Source organism: Canis lupus, chromosome 23 (assembly GCF_011100685.1).
Source record: "Canis lupus familiaris isolate Mischka breed German Shepherd chromosome 23, alternate assembly UU_Cfam_GSD_1.0, whole genome shotgun sequence".
In the NCBI taxonomy this organism is placed as follows: Eukaryota; Metazoa; Chordata; class Mammalia; order Carnivora; family Canidae; genus Canis; species Canis lupus.
Window position 1 is genome coordinate 24,563,807 of NC_049244.1, and position 13,256 is coordinate 24,577,062.

The window sequence follows — 13,256 nt, forward strand, 5'->3', positions numbered from 1 at the left end:
ACCACCTTTTCACTCTTGCTTTTGCGAGAGCTGTTCTCACAAAACAACCATGCACAAATCTACCAGGACAATCCCCCGCTATAGCAGACATCTTTCAAGTCCTACAGAATATTCTCGGCCCATGTCCAATTTCAGCACCAGCTGTGGTGGACAGTTTCTGGCAGGCTGACCCTGTCCCACCTGGGTCCTCCATGCTTCTTACTCAGTGCTTTCTCTAAAACCATGGGAGCTGGCTCTGGAAGTGTGGAGAGATTCATCTCCTCAGGGGAGACCATTATACAGTAAGAGATTGGAGGCACTAGAGAAATGCCTCCCCAGGCACCCATTCTTTGTTGAAGTCATTCTGAGGTGAATTTTGTAAGGTTTCCTCAAAAGGTCTTCCACAGGATTGAATTCTAGTTACCCAGGGCTAACAGCTCTAACAGAAACCATTTAGGGGTGCCTGGGTGGCTCAGTCAGCTAAGCATCTGGCTTTCGGTTTTGCCCCTGATGTCAGGGGGATCTCTGAGTTGGGCTTTTCACTCAGTGTGGAATTTGCTTGTCCTTGTCTCTCTGTTTCTCCCCTCCCTGCTCATGTCTCAGGTTCTGCTTGTAGAGGAACCCAAACTAAGACTACACTTATGGTTTGGATCATGTCTGATTCCTTCTTTTCAACTCACTCCTCAGTGGCCAGGAGAAACATTCAAGAATCACTGTTAACTTACCCTGGTTTCCCCAGCGGATCTTCAGACACCTTAGCACCGCTTGGGGAAAAGCAAAAGCTTATGTCTGGCAGTATTGACCGTTTCCTTTGCAAAGCTGCAAACACCTCTTTCAGCACGGGAAGCAAAGGCTTGGGGGAGTTTACTAGGGACCCAACTTTCAGCCCTGCAGAGCACTTTCTAGGGATCAGGAAAGCCTCAAGGACTGCCTACCTATAATAGTCTTGCTGTATATCTATGTGTCTGCATGTAAGAGTGGTTTCTCTGAATTACTTCACTATATTTGGAGAGTGGGTGAAAATATCAGGTGATAGGATGCTCCTTCCCACATCTAGCTCAGAATTATTATAATTGAATCAAATGTTGATTTGAGCAACCAGGAACATATATTTTGTTCTTTAAGATACTCTGAAGCCTGGTTAGAAGAGGTTGGAACTTTGGCAATCGAGAACAGTGTTCCTTGTGCATTCAGATAGGCATACTGATATAAGGGACAAAACATGTGCTCAGAGCCACATGGGTCTGATTATGAAGGCTGGCTTAACTATTATTGAGTTACATGTAGTCAATACTGTGATGATTCACCCAGAACTGTCTTCTGGAATGAGGGACATTTCCTCTCAGTGATTGGGAGTCTGCAGCTGAGAGTTTTCAGCTGTCAGCCATCTCCAGAAATTACTCCTGGTAATCCTTTGATACTTCTTTGCCCATGGTCACACTCCTTTCTGGGGCAGCTGATCCATATCATCCAATGGCCCACTGACAGAAATATGTAAATACCTGACCATCTCAGCCCAAGTCAGAACAGCTATGAAAGGCTCAATTGTAGAGATTAGCCAAGGCCACAGCTGAATCTTTGTCACAGCTTACCTCCTCCTTTAGCCCAATCCTCTATTCTTCTTTTCTTTTGTAGGTATTGATCTTAAAAATATGCCCTAATAAGTTGTCTGTATGCTAACTCCTTCTCAGAGTGTGCAGGTGTCCCAGGACACCTGCTTTGTGACACTACATGACAGGGCTTGATTGAGACAGATGAGGTTTTTGGAAAATGAATAATGCAGCCCTTGATTGAGACAGATAAGGTCCTTGGAAAACTTGATAATGCAGCCCTACTTCAAAAAATATTCTTTTAATGTTTAGTCAGCATTTAGTCTTCAGTGAGATCAGTTCCAAAGAAGAGTGTTTTATACTCTTGTTTTTTCTATTCTCTTTCAGTCCTAGAGGACTAATTACATTTCCCAAGTGATGGTGAGAAATCTGATCTGAATCCTTGGGTTAACTGTCAAGAAATTTTCCAAGTACTTGGATAATGCTTTAGTACTGGATACAGATTGATTTCTTAGGAAATTGTCCATGGATTCTACCTCTTAATCTATTCTGAGCTTATATGTATGATCCTGAGAAAGTCATTTAAATGTTATGAGCCTTGGTCACAGTCACAGAATGTCTTCCTCACAGAATTATGGAAAGAATTCAATTGACTTTTTAAAAAGATTTTATTTATTTGTTTATTTGACAGAGAGAGAGCACAAGCAGGGGGAGTGGCAGACAGAGGCAGAGGGAGAGGGAGAAGCAGGCTCCCTGCTGAGCAGAGAGTCAACATGAAGCTTGATCTCAGGACCCTGGGATCACGACCTGAGTCAAAGGCAGATATTTAACTGACTGAGCCACCCAGGCATCCTGGAAAGGATTCAATTAATTAATATAATGCACAGAATAGCTACTCAACACAAGGTAACTTACTTCTCCTAGCTTCAGTAAACTGGGCCATTCATACTTTTTTTCCCCATTCATACTTTTTAAGTAAGGTAAGGTGTTACAAATTATAATATAAAAACTGTGGTTACTGTTGGCAAGATCTGGTTACCTTGTAGACCTTAAGTAGACAAGGTCATCTATCTGTTGGGAAATGGGGTGTCCCCCAAGGAATGAGTCACAAAATCTCCAGTGTTTGCTGAAACACATGATGAAAATCATGTCAATGGCATTGAGTCCATGCTGAGCTCTTCTCTTCCTCAGCCAAGATTTCCTTTTTGGGGGTGTTATATGTTTTTAGCAAGAGATGCCATTTACATCATAACTGAGCAGGTCTTCATAGTGACTTCTGCTCTTGATGTTATTCAAGGCAACTTTCTAGAAGGCAGTATTTCCCCATATAAACAAAGGAGAGGAAAAGAATAGGAAGAGTGATGACAGGAGATGAGAGGACACATAAATAGAAAAAGTTTTCTTGAATTATTAATTCCATGGAGATACTGATTGCCATTTTTACTTTTTTTTAAATTTTTTTAAAATTTTATTTATTCATGAGACACACACACACACACACACAGAGAGAGAGAGAGAGAGAGAGAGAGAGGCAGAGACACAGGCAGAGGGAGAAGCAGGCTCCATGCAGGGAGCCAGACGTGGGACTTGATCCTGGGTCTCCAGGCTCAGGCCCTGGGCTGAAGGCAGTGCTAAACTGCTGAGCCACCTAGGCTGCCCCTTTTTTAAATTTTTTAAATATTTTATTTATTTATTCATGAAAGACACAGAAAGAGAGAGAGAAGCAGACACACAGGCAGAGGGAGAAGCAGGCTCCACGCAGGGAGCCAGACGTGGGACTTGATCCCAGGTCTCCAGGATCACACCCCTGTCTCCAGGATCACACCGTGGGCTGAAGGTGGCGCTAAACCGCTGAGCCACCCGGGCTGCCCTGCCATTTTTATTAATCCTAATATTATCTAATCTCCAGGCTCCATAAGAGTTGCTTATTTTCCTGAATCTCTCTAACCAAAGGAAAAAAAAATTGCTTAGCATAATTCACACAAATCCAACTGTGTGTGTTGTGAAGAACTGCAAACCAAAAGAAGAGTCAGGACTTGTAGGTTCCAGAGGCTTAGCTAGCATAGATCTCTGGGCACCACAGGTCCAGACATCCAATCAAAATTTCCAGGGCCATTTTAATGGAGTATGGAACATAGGAGAAAATTTACCATTTATCTTTTTGGTATAATAAAAATATGCCCTAAATTTTTAAACTGGTCTCATATATTCAGAAATATATTCAAATAATCATTAATACTGAAAAGAAAAAAGGGAAAATGGAATTACCACTCAACCTGTAGAGAATGACAGAATACAGCAAAGTCAACGGTGAAGGCTAGACGGTTCCAGATGGAAGCCTAGATTCTTCTTAAATGGCAATTGAATTACATTTCTTCATCTTTTCCTCATTTCTGCCCTGTTTCATTTCCCAATCTGAAATCTTGGCAGTTTTCTCTATATTCATCATCAAACTATCACACTATTGGTTTTTTTTTTTAAGTTAACTGAAACTGAGTTGAAATAGACTCCTTTTCATTAATAGCACCAGTGCCAGACAATAATTTGAAATATGAGGAATTTTCATTTAATGCCACTTCAGCTTGGCACCTTTTGTGTTTATTCCTCTCCTTGCTGAGAATCATCACCCTCGTGACTTACTCAAATGGGGTTTCCCATTGTAGTAACTCAGATGGGTTGGGATGGAGAGTTTGGGCTTGCCAAAACTGACCTGCCTTGTTTTCGGTTCCTCATAGACCTGGCTCTTCTTTTTCTTTCTTTTTTTTATTTTAATGATTTTATTTATTCATCATGATAGACAGAGAGAGAGAGAGAGAGAGAGGCAGAGACACAGAAGGAGGGAGAAGCAGGCTCCATGCCAGGAGCCTGACGCGGGACTCGATCGTGGGACTCCAGGATCAGGGCCTGGACCAAAGGCAGGTGCCAAACTGCTGAGCCACCCAGGGATCCCCTAGACCTGGCTCTTAGTGAATCCTCAGGCTAGAAAACAATCTAAATAATCTACAACAAAGTATCACTATTCCAGTTATGTAAATGGATACTCCTTCCATTTCAACCTTATTTAGATTTTCTTTAGCCTGTCCCTTTGTTCTAAACCTTTGCCAAATTTGGTAATTCTATCTATTTATCCCACTCAAATAGTTTCCAGTAGACTGCCACTTCTCTACTATGGTCCCTAAGTGACCATTTCCAGCTACTGGAGTAACTTCCTAAAGCATCTCTTGTTTCCAGCCCTCATCCTCTGCCTTGATTCCAGTGAGATATAGAAACTTTATCCAGTACAGATGTATTCCTTTATGCTATTATTGTCATGTATCTATAACTTTATATAAGCCCATTGATAGTTTTGTAATAATTGTTTTTTGCAATTGCCTTTTAAATCAGTAGAGAAAAGAGAAATATATATATTTATATTTACATGTTTACGTATCTGTAAATATATTTCTACTTAAAAAAAGATATTTATTTATTTATTTATTTATTTATTTATTTATTTATTTGAGAGAGAGAGAGAGAGAGAGCATGAATAGGGGAGGGAGAGCAGAGTCAGAAGAAGAAGCAGGCTCCCTGCTCAGCAGGGCTCCAGGATGTGACCTCAGTGGAGGGCTGACACTTAACCGACTAAGCCACCTAGTTGCCCTATATTTTCTTACATAATTATATTTACTGGTGCTCTTTCTTTGTGTGGATTCAGGTTACCATACGGTATCATTTCTTTTCAGTCTGAAGGACTTCTTTTGATATTTGCCATGAAAATCTGTTAATGAATTCTTTCAGTCTTCGTTTGTATCTGGAGATACCTTAATTTTTCCTTCATTTTTTTATAGTTTTGCTTGCTACAGTTATTAGTTGACAGTTGTATTTTTTCAAGCACTTTAGATATGTCATCCCACTGCCTGCCTTCTGGCCTCATTTCTTTCTGCCTGTCATCTGGTAGTTTTAACACAGTTTCCTTGTTGATGATGAGTTGTGGCGGGGGGGAGGGTGTTTTTGTGTGTATATATGCGTTAACTGCTTTTAAGATTTCCCCTTGGACTTTATCTATGACATGTCCAGGTGTGGATCTCATTGTGTTTATCCTGCTTGCAGTTCATTAAGCTTTCTGTATATATAGATTAATGCTTTTCTCTTTTTTGGTGATAAAGTTTTGAAAATGTTTAGCCATTATTTCTTCATTTGTTTTTCTGCCCCTTTTCCTCTCTTTGAGACTCCTTTACATATATGTTAATATATTTTATGTTGTCCCAAGTGTGTGAGGTTCTATTCATTATGTTCTCCATTCTTTTTTATTTCTGTTCCTCAGGATTATTTTTATTGACCCACTTCAGGTTTGCTGAGTTTTACTTCCGCTAGCTCAAATCTTCTGTTGAGCTATTTTACTGATTTTTTCAATTATTGTACTTTTCAGTACCTGAAATTCTACTTGGTTAGTTTTTATAACTCCCCTCTTTTTATCGAGGTTCTATATTTGATTATCCACTGTTATTATACTGTCCTCTAATTATCAGAACATGGTTTACCTTTGTTTTTGAACATATATAATACCTACTTTTTTGTCTATTAAGTCCAACATCTGGGTCCCTACAGAGTGCTTATATTGAAACAGAGATAGTATCCTTCTATATATTGGCTACATATTCTTATTTCTTTGCATGCCTTGTATTTTTTTTGTTGTTAAAAACTGAGTATTTTAGGTAATATATTGTATACTCTAGATTCTTATTTCCACCTCTCATAGGGGTTGTGAATGTTGCTCACTTGTTTACATGTTTTAGTGATTTTTCCTGAGCTATTTATGTAGAGTCTATACTCCTTACAGTGTGATGATGGCTATCTCTCCTAAGTTTTAAAAATTTTTTCTTGTTGGTATTGTTTTTTGTTTTTTTTTTAATTTTTATTTATTTATGATAGTCACAGAGAGAGAGAGAGGCAGAGACACAGGCAGAGGGAGAAGCAGGCTCCATGCACCGGGAGCCCGACGTGGGACTCGATCCCGGGTCTCCAGGATCGCGCCCTGGGCCAAAGGCAGGCGCCAAACCGCTGCGCCACCCAGGGATCCCTCTTGTTGTTATTGTTAAGCATGGTTTCCTATGGGTCATCCCTGGTCAACATAGTTTAGTCCTCAAAGATTGGTTAAAGATTTGGTGGGAAATTTCATCTTAACATGGTTTATCCAATCCATTTTCTGATTTTAGAGAGAAGCACAAGTTTCTAAATGCTTAGGGATATTCATGTATTGCACATGTTTGTAAGGGCCTTGCTCTATATCCAACACTCTGCTAAACTGTGGGAATATAATGGTGAATAAGTAAGTCACCATTTCAACTTCCATGGAACCTACAATCTCATTGGCATGGCAAAAGAAGGAGAAAAAAAAATCACCACAGTCCATATTCAGGAGTGGGGAAAATATGAAGAAGGAAAAAGGTAAGTTTATTTTTTCTATTTTTAAAAAACTTTTTCTGTTTTTGACTGTGTCGGCCATTTCAAATTATTTTTCCTTAAATACAGCTCAAGATATCTAGTGAGGTTCTGAAACACCTAAGACAATGTTCAGAATTGCAAAGGGAATCCTGGCACTTCCTCATTTCCTGTCGTGCCATGACAGAGAAAGAAAGTAAAGAAGGGAAAGGAATCATCTGTTTAATTTATATCCACCACAAGCCTTGCCTTCTTCAATAAATAACCCACTTCAGTGCTTATGTACCCATGCAATGATTCTGATCAAAAGACTGATTTCATTTCCTTGTAATCAGACAAGGTTATTTTACTGTAATAATTAGAAACTAAATAGTTCTTCTTTGATTATTGGTATTCAGTTTGGCCTAGAAAATCATTAGAAACTTATAAATCTGTAATCCATGAGAATGGAAAACTACTGATAAATGCAAAGTAGTAGCTCTGACCTATGCATGGTGGAATTTTCAAGATTATAATGAATGGGCTTGATTGAGGCATCAAATGTAGTTTTTATAATGCAATTCATTTCTGTATGGTTGCTTTCAGGGACACATATCACAAATCACTATACAAATCATTGCAGTCTATCCAGCAAATACAATTCATAGCTATAAATATGGCATTGCATATATCAAGAAACTACAGTGTTAAGGAGCCAAAAAATGACTTTGAACAAGAGTGTCACAGAGTATGGCATATTTGAGACACATTGAGTTGATTTGATTGTTTTATTATAGAGGCTATGAGATATTACAGATCAGAGAGAAAGATTTAGATTTTGAATTGAAGAATTATATAGTTATTCACAAAAAATACAGATAGTTATATTCTTTCCCATTTTGCAAGCAAAACAAGAAAAAAGATACTCATAGAAATGAACTGAAAGGGAGGTTGCTCTTGCTTTCAAAAATTTATTTCTCCATTTACATGTGATTTGTCCATTTCTTCCCTAAAATATGCAAGAAGAGTTTAGCTTCAGGAGAGGCAGTCTTGCTCAAGGAATAATTCTCTAGCTTCATTGTAGAGGAACTCTTCAGCTGGTAGAAAAATCACATTTTTGCTCCTAAGTAAAATGATTTGGCTACGAAGCATAATGAATGGTAATTTTCAAAAGGAGTATGATTTTCAAAACAAACTTCACAATACTACATTCAAGAGGTTTCTTTGTGCTGTAATTAATGGAAGCAACTTCACCAGCTGAGGCTACGAGTCCCCAAGGACAACGTTGTTTTATCTCCAGGCTCAGAGAAAAGTTTCTATAGGTGGTCTGCAGGTATCGGTCCAGTGCAGGAGCAGGAGGAGCTTTAGCTTGAAATTAGATCCAGCTCCTCCCAAAGCAGAAGGGATACTGGCAGTTTAGGAATGGAGGAATGTGTTTGTGTGTGTGTTGCTGGAAGAGAGTGCTAAGACAATGTCTGGCTGACCTGCAATTGCATGTGCAGTCCTCAGTACTGCAGGCTCCAGTCATGCTTGTAGTAAAAACACCCTAGGAATGTATATTAGTTTTCTACTACTACTGTGTCACAAAACATCACAAATTTAGCGGCTTAAGACGACATGCATTCTGTATCTCAAAGTTTCTGTGGGTCGGGAGTCCAGGCATGGGTAAAATGGCCCTTTGCTCAGGGTGTCATGAGACTGCAATGAAGATGTTGAAGGAGTGCCTGCCCTTCTAGAACTTTGGTCTCTCTTCAAAGGTCATGTGATTGTCAGCAGAATTTAGTACCTTATGTTTGAAGATCTAAGGTCCCTACTTCCTAGAGGCCACCCTCCATTCTCTGCCACATATCCTCTCTGCAGTGTTAGTTTGCTTCTTCAAGGCCAACTTCTGCTGCTGCTTCTTCAAGGTTAACTTCTGCTGCAGCTGCTGCTTTTCTCTTACTTCTAGACCTCCTCTTCTGAAGGGTGTAGGTTAGGTCAGGCTCACTGAAGATAATCTTACTTTTGATATTCTCAAAATTAATCATCCTGAGATCTGATTTATACCTAAAAATCTCAGACTTTTTGGCATATGGTACAAACTAATCATGCAATGAGATCCATCATATTTTCTGGCCCCACCCATGCCTGAGGGCAAGGGATTATACAGGGCATATATACTAAGGCCCAGAAGTCTTGGGGCTATCTTATAATTCTGCCCTCCCCCCCCTCCCCCCCCCCATAGGACCCAAGATAAGCAGGCAGGTTAAATCACCAAAACTGAGGAGAAATGAAGGAGGTAAACACTAAAATACAGCAGAAAGAGACTCTTGGATACCAGGGCTTGATTTGAATAGCAGCCTGAAACAGTAACTCAAAAAAGCCAAGACGATGAACAGAGAAGCTTCTCTTGGAAATGTAGAATCAAACAAAGGCATTAAAGTCATTAGGAATAGCTATACTTCATAGAGGAAGGCTGTTCTATCCAGTCTTGAAGTGGTGGTGATGTAGGAATAACACCAGAACATCATGGACATGTAAGACTAAAACAAGTTAGGGAAAGGATCCAGTTTTAAGCCTTGTTAGGGATTAGGGGTGAACATTCAATACTGTATTATAGGCTGTCTCATGAAAGCTAAACCAGAGAATGGGGCTAAAGCTTAGAGCCTCAGTGGAACCTCTAACCTCTATCTCTTCCCTACTCTCAACTTCAAATCTATAATTTTGGGACAGATGTAATCAGATAAACCTGAAAAGAGAGAGAAAGAGAGAGAGAGAGAGAGAGAGAGAGAGCAGGTAAGTACTCAGCCCAAGAAGGACTCTGAGTTTACTCAGCCAGCCACCTGGAATACAAAGGGAAGTTTATGGGACACCTTGGCGGCTCAGTCAGTTAAGTGTCTGCCTTCAGCTCAGGTCATGTTTCCCTGGGTCCTGAGATCGAGCCCCTGCATCAGGCTTCTTGCTCGGTGGAAGTCTTTTGAAAAATTTCTCTCTCTCTCTCTCTGTCTTTCTCCTTTCTTCTCTCCTTCTGCCCCTCCCCATGGCTTGTTCTCTCTCTCTCAGATTAATAAATAAAATATTAAAGAGAAAATAAAGGGAAGCTTAAAGAGACAACTAACTTGTCCCATAGACCAGTTTTACTTTAAGGGTGAGGTTAGAAGATCAAGATAAAGGGTGGAAGCTGGGCTCATACAATTAAAGTGATAGCAGGCTTGTTATTTATTTATTTATTTATTTATTATTTATTATTTATTTAAAGATTTTATTTATTTATTCATGAGAGACACAGTGAGAGAGAGGCAGAGACACAGGCAGAGGGGGAAGCAGGCTCCATGCAGGGAGCCTAATGTGGGACTCTTTCCCGGGTCTCCAAGATCACACCCTGGGCCGAAGGCGGCGCTAAACTGCTGAGCCACCTGGGCTGCCTTGGGCTTGTCCATTATTATACATGACTTGATCCAGTGAATATCTTGGGTTATGATGAATCAGTCTCTCCTAATGTTAGAAGAGTTTAGGAAATTGATTTGTAGAAAAGTTTTAATCCATCTGGATTAGTGGGAAGGGTCAGAAGACACTACAATTAGCCTATTGTTTTTCTAGAAGTTGGCATAAGGAGAACCATAGACATGCCTTTGGGTGGCAAAGAATGGATCAGGGTACTTTGAAGAGGAGTGGCTTTGGGCAATAAGCTATTTATGCTGGTACTTAGATTTTTGTTTTGTTTTGTTTTATTTTTGACCTGATCGGTACCAGGTGAAGGAGTAATAGACTCTATACAAGCTCCACTAATTCCCAGAAAGTTGTTTTCATTGTACTATCTGCTCTGGTAGTAGTCACTGGTTTATCCTACAGTAGAACTCAGAGGTCTAAGCTCAATTCTCTAATATTCAGTTTTGATTCCCTAATATTAGACACTGTGTGGTGTGTTAGGCATTAAAATCATAACATTAGGATGCATACAAATTATGTTGTCATATTCAGAGTGCTGTACTTAGTTTAATTACAGTGTTGTTTTTGCTTTTATTGGTGTTTTAAAATGCCTCTTGGAGTTATTTTAAAAATATATAAAATGTTTATTTTTCAGAGTGTAAAAAGTTACATGCATACTCTAGGATCTTTTAGAAATGTTATGGTGTGAAGAGGTAAATAACCATAGTATGCAGTCTTAACACTTTTTAACCCTTTTCCACTTTTCATTAAAGATGCAACTTATTAGTCAATGATTAAATAATAACCTTGGCTTGAACTTGCCAAATAAGCATACTTTCTGGGATCAAGCATATGTGTCTTTGGCTGATGGAACAGAGCTTTGTTTCAAGATAGTAATTGAAGTGAGCCACTAATACATATGAAAAGTTGTGCACATCTCTGCTTATTTCCTTTAGGACAGATTTCAGGAATTGGAATCCTGAGTCAAATGATACGAAGCTATTTGCACCTTTTGATAATGTTGCTGTGATGGCCAATTTCATGTGTCAACTTAGCTTGGCTGTAGTACCCAGTTATTCAATCAAACACTAATATAGGTGTTGCTGTGAAAGTATTTTGTAGATATGATTAACAACTACAATTAGTTGGTATTAAGTAAAGGAGATTATCCTCAATCATCAGGGTGGGCCTGATTTAATTAGTTGAAAGGCCTTACAGCAGAATTGAGACTTCCCTGAAGAAGAAATTCCTGCTGTAGACTGCAGCTTTGGTTCCTGCCTGAAGTTTCTAGCTTGGCCTTCCTGAATGGGCTTCAGATTTGTCTACCCAGTCCCCACAGTCACTCATGTCAATTCTTTATGTATTTGTAGGTATTTATACTATGTGTATATATGTCATATGTGTGTACATATATGTCTTATATACATGTGTATATGTCTTCACATGCACCCATACATCAATACGTATAGGTTATATACACACTTACATAATTTACCAGATAGATAGAGATAATAATGGTTCTGTTTCTCTGGTAGAACCCTGATTATTAAGTTGCCAAATTCCTTTTCAGAATGATCATACTCATAATTGATAGAATGTCCTAATCAGCACATGTTAACCAACATGGATAATTATAATTCTGTAGACACGAGGACCCATTGACTAGATTTGACTGGGGATCTGATCAAAATGGTGTTTCAATCCATGACATCAATATGGTGATGGGGGCAGGGTTTACTAAAAGTGAAAATGAAGAAGTTAGGGAACCTGTCATAGCTGTAACAATGAAATCCTAAATACTAAAGGCATATCCAATTGATAACATATATCCATTAGGATTCTCATATATTCTTTACTTTTTGCTCTGCAATTGTCTATATCAATTAAAACTGAGTCCCCAAATGGCTTACTTGATTGCTCACTCAAGTATTAGGGTTATTTAAAAGACTTTAAACTCTGGTCAAATACATCAAATAATACATATTCTTTGGGCTTTCAATCTACTGTGGAATGTAATATGATGTTTCTGTATTCAAACAGCCATTTATCAGACTTTTCTTGGCTTACAACTATCCACGCTTTATAAAATAACCCTGATAAAAAAATAATAATAAAATAAAATAAAATAACCCTGACCTCTTCTATCAAAGGATGAAACTGAGGACAAATGTGGAGAAGTGGGTCAGACATGGATTTGTGTAGCAGGAAACTTACTCAGAGACATTAGGAAGGTAAGATAAATACTGTGTGTATAGACATTACTGAAGATACATCACTCATGGGGGCATGACAAAACAATAACAACTTTAATTTTAGCTTTCCATTTTCCTTTTAAATCCCCACTGGGAGGCAAATTTCTACTCTACCTTGGGATCAAAACTCAGGCAGGACCTTGTCTTTTCTGGTCCTTCTTTAGTTAAGCTAACAATTCTCCGTTGCTCAGGCCTCCTCCAGGTAGGGAGGCTGGAATCAGGGGTAAGAATATAGATGGCATCTTTTCCATATTCTGTACATTCTCTATCCTCTGAAAAACCATGCTTCTAATCCTTCCAGAGTTGGAGGGATAGGGAGAGATGCCCTAAGGGGAAAAGTTCCCACCTAATAGAATCCTACCTACCTAATTTCAATGCTTGTGAGATTTGTCAGGCATTTACAATGACTTTCTGGATGCACTTAACTTAGTCGTTGGTGACCTCTTGGGGAAATTTTCTGCCTTGGGTAAAATACATCTGTATTATGGCTCACATCTTACTTCTTCTTGGCCTCTATAAATCCAGCAGTACCTCCAGCCTTTACTCCTTACCATGGCAGGCTGCCCTCTTGGTCAGAATTTACGAAGACTCTGCAAGGTCTCTTGCACATGGCCCTTATGTGAGGGGACAGTCATCTGACATTTTCCCTGTCAGACTCCAGCAGAGC

At 39.2% G+C, this 13,256-nt stretch overlaps 1 long non-coding RNA gene across 4 annotated transcripts in view; it reads left to right on the forward strand.

The window, feature by feature from the left end:
- The window catches only part of LOC111091981, a 94,586-nt gene that overhangs the window by 64,402 nt on the left and 16,928 nt on the right, over nt 1-13,256 (forward strand). For 3 of the 4 annotated variants that reach the window (XR_005376718.1, XR_005376715.1, XR_005376716.1), the window contains one exon: nt 12,488-12,568. The exons of the other annotated variant lie outside the window; for it this stretch is intronic. This is a non-coding gene — a long non-coding RNA (uncharacterized LOC111091981). The remainder of the gene's footprint in view (nt 1-12,487; nt 12,569-13,256) is intronic. 4 annotated transcript variants of the gene reach the window in all.